The sequence below is a fragment of the Hyperolius riggenbachi genome, chromosome 2 (genome assembly GCF_040937935.1).
Source record: "Hyperolius riggenbachi isolate aHypRig1 chromosome 2, aHypRig1.pri, whole genome shotgun sequence".
Classification (NCBI taxonomy): Eukaryota; Metazoa; Chordata; class Amphibia; order Anura; family Hyperoliidae; genus Hyperolius; species Hyperolius riggenbachi.
In genome coordinates this window covers 548,525,991-548,531,990 of record NC_090647.1, presented here as the reverse complement: position 1 = coordinate 548,531,990, position 6,000 = coordinate 548,525,991, and the positions used below count along the sequence as shown (strand labels likewise).

The 6,000-nt window shown below is 50.0% G+C and overlaps 1 long non-coding RNA gene across 1 annotated transcript in view; it reads right to left on the bottom strand.

Annotated features, from left to right (window-relative positions):
* Positions 1-231: 231 nt before the first annotated feature.
* LOC137545115 (uncharacterized) overlaps positions 232-6,000 on the bottom strand; it is a 31,715-nt gene continuing 25,946 nt past the window's right edge. Inside the window, exon 3 of the long non-coding RNA XR_011025992.1 lies at positions 232-526. This is a non-coding gene — a long non-coding RNA (uncharacterized lncRNA). The remainder of the gene's footprint in view (positions 527-6,000) is intronic.

Genomic DNA, 6,000 nt, shown 5'->3' with positions numbered 1-6,000 from the left:
TCTTAGGGATGTTACATTGTTTTTCTTGCTATTTTCTTGCTCTTTTGTGGCCAGTTCACAAGATAGCTGTTGGAGACCGGTCTGCTGGTCCTAGTAGTGCACCGACCATAAACCAATAATCCTTCACCACCACTACTGGCATCAACGGCCGGATTTATACTTTTTACCGCCCAAGGCCACTATCACCAGCCGCCCCCTAACAAACAGCTAGCGCCCTACCACACACACACTTTTATTGGTCCCAGTAATCAATGTTTTTAACTACCTAAAGACTGCGCCACGCCAATGGGCGTGATCGTGGCAACAGCGTCAAGTCCTAAGGCTGGCTTTTGCAGGAGATCGCGCATCTCCACTTGAAAGGCAGAGCTCTGCTTCTCCTTCAGTCTCCCATCGACGATCGCCACTCGGAGACTGTTAGATGGTGAAACCGCCGTCTATAAACATTGTACAGCGCTGTGATCTACAGGAGCCTGCAGCCCATGAGAGCCGATCGCCGTCATTGGCTGGCCGAGGGAGGGAGAGCAGGCTGGAGAAAAAAATATAAAGAAAAAGGACACATTTATTTAAAAAATAATAAGATACATTATTATTATTATTATTATTATTTATTGTATTTATAAAGCGCCAACATATTACGCAGCGCTGGACAATAAATATATACAATGATACAAGGATGACATACATAGGGTTATACACATAGAACAACGTTATACATACAAATTGTACAAAATACATGATCATGCAATATGGGCTGGTTAGGTAGGCCCAGTAATACAAGCACAGGCTGTCATAGGACAGGAGCACATGATCCTGTAGATTACACTAGGGAGTGGAGGACCCTGCCAGAGGCTTACAATCTAAAGGGAGGGGTGGAAACACTAGGGGGGGGGTGTTAAATATTCCTTAGAGAGTTACTGTGTGGTAGGAGGTGGGTAGGCCATCATAAAGAGGTGGGTTTTGAGGGCTTGCTTGAATGTGTTGAAAGAGGGAGCAAGTCTGATGGGTGGTGGAAGGGCATTCCAGAGGGTGGGGGCAGCTCTTGAGAAATCCTGCAGGCGGGCATGGGAGTGTGAAATGCGCGGGGTGGTGAGGCGAAGGTCGTTGGAGGAACGGAGGGGGCGACCTGGTGTATACTTGTGAACAAGCTCCGAGATGTAGGTAGGGCATGTTTTGTGCACAGATTTATACGCCAGGCATAGAATCTTGAAACTTATCCTGAGACGGATAGGGAGCCAGTGCAGGGATTCACAAAGGGGAGATGTGGATGCAGAGCGGTGCGAAGAATGGATGAATCTTGCAGCCGCGTTCATCACTGATTGAAGGGGGGCAGTGCGTTTCAGGGGGAGGCCAGAAAGGAGTGAGTTACAGTAATCAAGGCGGGAGATGATGAGGGCATGGATGAGCAGTTTGGTCGTGTCCGGGGTTAAGAATGGGCGGATCTTGGAGATATTACGGAGGTGGAAATTGCAGGCTCTTGTGATGTTTTGGATGTGTGGGATGAAGGAGAGGTCAGAGTCCAAGGTGACACCCAGGCAGCGGGCCTGGGAGGTAGGGAGAATGATTGTGTTGTCGATTGTGAGGTGGAAACCTGGGATGGGTGCAGCAGCATGGGGTGGAAAGATCAGGAGCTCAGTTTTGTCTAGGTTAAGCTTTAGGAACCTAGCTGACATCCAGGAGGAAATTGCTGAGAGACACGAGGAGACCTTGTTTATGGTGGTGGCTGAGAGATCGGGGGTATGGAGGTAAATCTGAGTGTCATCTGCATAAAGGTGGTAATTGAAGCCCAGGGAGGAGATAAGCTTGCCAATTGAGGAAGTGTATATGGAGAAAAGAAGGGGGCCTAGAACAGAGCCCTGGGGGACCCCAACTGAAAGGGGGGCAGGACTTGAGGAGGAGCCATTGAAGGAAGTGGTGAAGGAGCGATTGGATAGGTAGGAGTAGATCCAGGCCAAGGCAAGCCCATGGATGCCCATGGACTGTAGTGATTGGAGGAGGAGGGAGTGGTCAACAGTGTCAAATGCTGCAGAGAGGTCAAGGAGGAGCAGGATGGAATAACTGCCTTTGGCCTTGGCAAGGGTAAGGTCGTTGACCACCTTGGCGAGGGCTGTTTCAGTTGAGTGCGCAGGTCGGAATCCAGACTGTAGGGGTCAAGTAGGGTATTGGTGTTGATGTATTGGGTAATGCGCTGGTGGACTAGGCGTTCGAGGAGTTTAGAAGCATAGGGAAGGAGGGAGATTGGGCGGTAGTTTGAGGGTAGGGATGGGTCGAGTGAGGGTTTTTTCAGCAGGGGAAGCACAGTGGCCTGTTTGAATGCTTTGGGGAAAATGCCTGTGGAAAGGGAGAGATTGAACAAGGAGGTGAGGACTGGGGCCAGGTCAGGGAAGTGGACACGAAGAGTATTCGCGGGTACCGGATCACAGGGAGAGGATGTGGGGGGGGGGGGAAGCCACTAGCAGCAGGCTGACTTCATCAATGGTGGCAGGAGCAAAAGAGGCGAGGGGTGGATGAGACAAGGGAGCCGCTGGGAGGGAAGGCAAGGGGACAACCTGAGACGCATTGGTAAGGGAGGGATGGAGGAGGGAAATTTCATTGCGTATTGTTGCAATTTTAGTGGTGAAGTGGTTGGCAAGGTCATTGGCTGAGAGGGAGGAGCTGGGAGGGGGAGGAGTGGGGTTGAGGAGGGAATTGAAGGTAGCAAAAAGCTGTCGAGGGTTGGAAGCTTGGGTTACAATCAGTGCTGCAAAGTACCTTTGTTTAGCCTCAGAGAGGGCAGTGTGGAAGAGTAACAGTTTGGCCTTGTAATCTAGGAAGTCAGCATTGAGATGTGATTTCCTCCATTTCCGTTCGGCTGCTCGAGTTTCTTTCCTGAGGTTACGTGTGTGGGTGTTGTGCCAGGGTTGGGGGGCTTGATAGGGCGGAAGATTGAGGGGGCAGCTTGATCTAAAGCAGATGAGAGGGCAAGGTTATATTGTGCAGCCGCTTCATTGGGGCATGTTATGGTGGGTAGGTGGGAGGAGAGGGAGAGAAGGGGACTTGCTAGGACATTTGGGCTGAGATTACGTAGGTCTCTCTGCCATCGACCAGGCTGAGGGGTGGGGAGAGAAGTTGTTGGTGGGGAGATAGTGAAGGTGAGGAGGTGATGGTCAGAGATAGGGAAAGGTGCGATGTCCAGGTTGCTGAGGGAGGTGGACTTTGAGAATATGAGGTCAAGAGTATGACCAGCGCGGTGGGTGGTGGAATTTGTGTGCTGAGAGAGACCAAGGGATTTGGTGAGGGAGAGTAGCTGCTTGGCAGCAGTGGAGATAGGCTCATCGATAGGTAAGTTGAAATCCCCGAGTATGATGGTGGGGAGGTCAGATGACAGGATGTGGGGGAGCCAGGAGGCCAGGTTGTCCAGGAAGAGTGAATTTGGAGCAGAAGGGGGGTGATATAGGACCGCAATGATGGCTGGGAGAGGTTGGTACAGGCGGATTACATGGGCCTCGAAGGATGAGAAGTGCAGGGAAGGGGGCGGTGATAGGACCCAGAAGGTGTAGGGTGCGGAGAGAAGCAGACCCACTCCTCCTCCAGACCTGTTGTCAGGTCTGGGGGTGTGACTGAGATGCAGTCCCCCATAGGAGAGAGCAGCGGCTGCGGTACAGTCAGAGGGGGTGAGCCATGTCTCTGTGAGGGCGAGGAAGGTGAGGGATTTAGAGAGGAAGAGCTCATGGATGGATGTGAGCTTGTTGCGGACAGATCTGGCATTCCATAGACCACAAAACAGAGGGAGAGAGTGCCTGGGGGTTGTATGGATGGGAATGAGATTATTATGGTGTGGTCTGCGGATGCAAGAGGAGTGTGGAGGGGCTCGAAGGGGGTTGGCTGGGAGTTTGGGGACCAGTGGGGGTCTAGGAATGGGTGGGTTGAGGATGGAGGGAGAAAGCACTGGGACCAGCTGGAGAAGCAGGTGGAGGAATAGCATGTGGTAGTGGTGGAGGGGTGGCAAAGGGTTGGTAGGAATATGGTGGGTGAAGTGTGGGTGAGCCAGAGAAAGGACTGGGGGGAAGGGGTGCATTACGTTGTGTGGAGAGGAGGCTGGCAGTGGTTTGGACAGAGGTATATGTGTAGAGAACGGTGGAAGATGCATGGAGTAGGAGAGAGGAAGCAATGTGTGTGATACATAAACAAAATAAACACTGGGGGAGTGATCAGACCACCAACAGAGAGTTCTGTTGGTGGGGAGAAAAAGGGGGAGGGGGGAATCACTTGTGTGCTGAGTTGTGCGGCCCTGCAGTGAGCCCTTGAAGCTGCAGTGGTCTATTTGCAGAAAAATGACATGGTCTTTAGGGGGTTTAACACTGTGGTCCTCAAGTGGTAAAAGATGATTATAAATGATGTAATTTTACTGAACAAGTAACCTTACGATTGATTGCATTGAACAGTGTTGATGGTGCCAATCGACTACAAACGACCAATTGTCAATTATTTTATCAGTCTGTTTTGTGGATCGGAATGGTCTGAAATGATTGGAATGGTAAATAATTTTTATTCCATTTATGGGTCAAACCGATACATTCCGCTCTGATAGGTTGGAGCTGGTGGAGGGCAGAGTTGGACTCAAAAAGCCACACCTAGCTGCCTCTTCTATGTAGTGCCAGTGGATTTGCACATTGTGTACCTGCTAGGCTCAGGTGCCTTTCTCCGTGCTTTGTTCTCTTAGCTCCTTACGCTGGCTGACGCCTCAATGGTGTGAGCACACTCTCAGCTACAAGCCCAGCATAGGCTATCACGGGCGAAGACTGAGGGCGCTCACCTTACCCTTATACTAAGACTAACCAATCAAAAGTGACGGAATCCAAAACCACCAATCACTCTGCGGCGTGTCAGCAAATTAGCTGACACGCCGGTACGCATGCTGCTATTGTTTACAGCGGTGGCGTGCATACTGAGGACGCGTCCACCGCTTGGCAAATAAGGAAGGAGTGGCATTCGCTCCACTAATATCAGAGTTTCGCCGAGACCCAGAGGCTTGCGCCTCACCATGGGTTTCAGCGTTCAGAGGTTTTACAGTATGTGTGTGTATGTGTGTGTGTATGTATGTGTGTGTATGTATGTGTGTGTATGTATGTGCCGCGGCCCGTGATCACTTGAAAATGCCTTGACCGTATTGAACGAAACTTGGTACACAGATCCCTTACTACCTGGGATGATATGTTCTGGGGGTCTCGCGTCCCCCCTGCACACCTGGGCGGAGCTACAAACAGCTAATCAAATTTCACCCATTCATGTCAATGGAAAAATGTAAAAGGCTGCCATTCTCACAGTAAACAAGCCAGAGTCCCCACACTTGGCACAGTTAGTCACTTGGGGACCGAGGTTACAAATCCAGGAAAAGTGGGCGGGCATAAAACAGCCAATCAAATTACAGCCATTCATTTTCAATGGGAAAATGTGAACTGCAGCCATCCTTAGTGCTTGATTCACTAAACGGGGATAACTCAAATCACGGCCATTTTTACGCGTGTTTTCGCGTTTGCGCGAGATCATGAATTTGCATGTGCATTTGTGAGTTTTCGTGCGCAAATGCGAATTTTCATGCGAAAACGGCCATGATATGAGTTATCACGGTTTAGTGAATCAAGCCCCTACAGGGCCTAGACTGTTAATCGCAGGGTTTTCAAACTTGGCACACTTGGTCACTGGGTGAATGAGATTAAGATTCAAGAAAATGGGTGGAGCCTACAACAGCCAATCAAAATTCGCCTATTGATTTGCAAGGGGAATATTTAAACTGCTGCTATTCTTACACTGTTAAAGAGGAGCTGTTAGGTATAAGGTCTCAGAGAAAATAAACACATATATCAGTAGCTAAAGATTGGCTGTACTTACATTACATATGCATTTCACTGTCCACGTTTGGATTTCACAGAATTTTTATATAGTATATGCAGAGAATGATGCTCCTGACAGCCCATGGCAGGTTCCATGTTTGTGAAGCCAAATGTGTCGTCATGTCCTGCC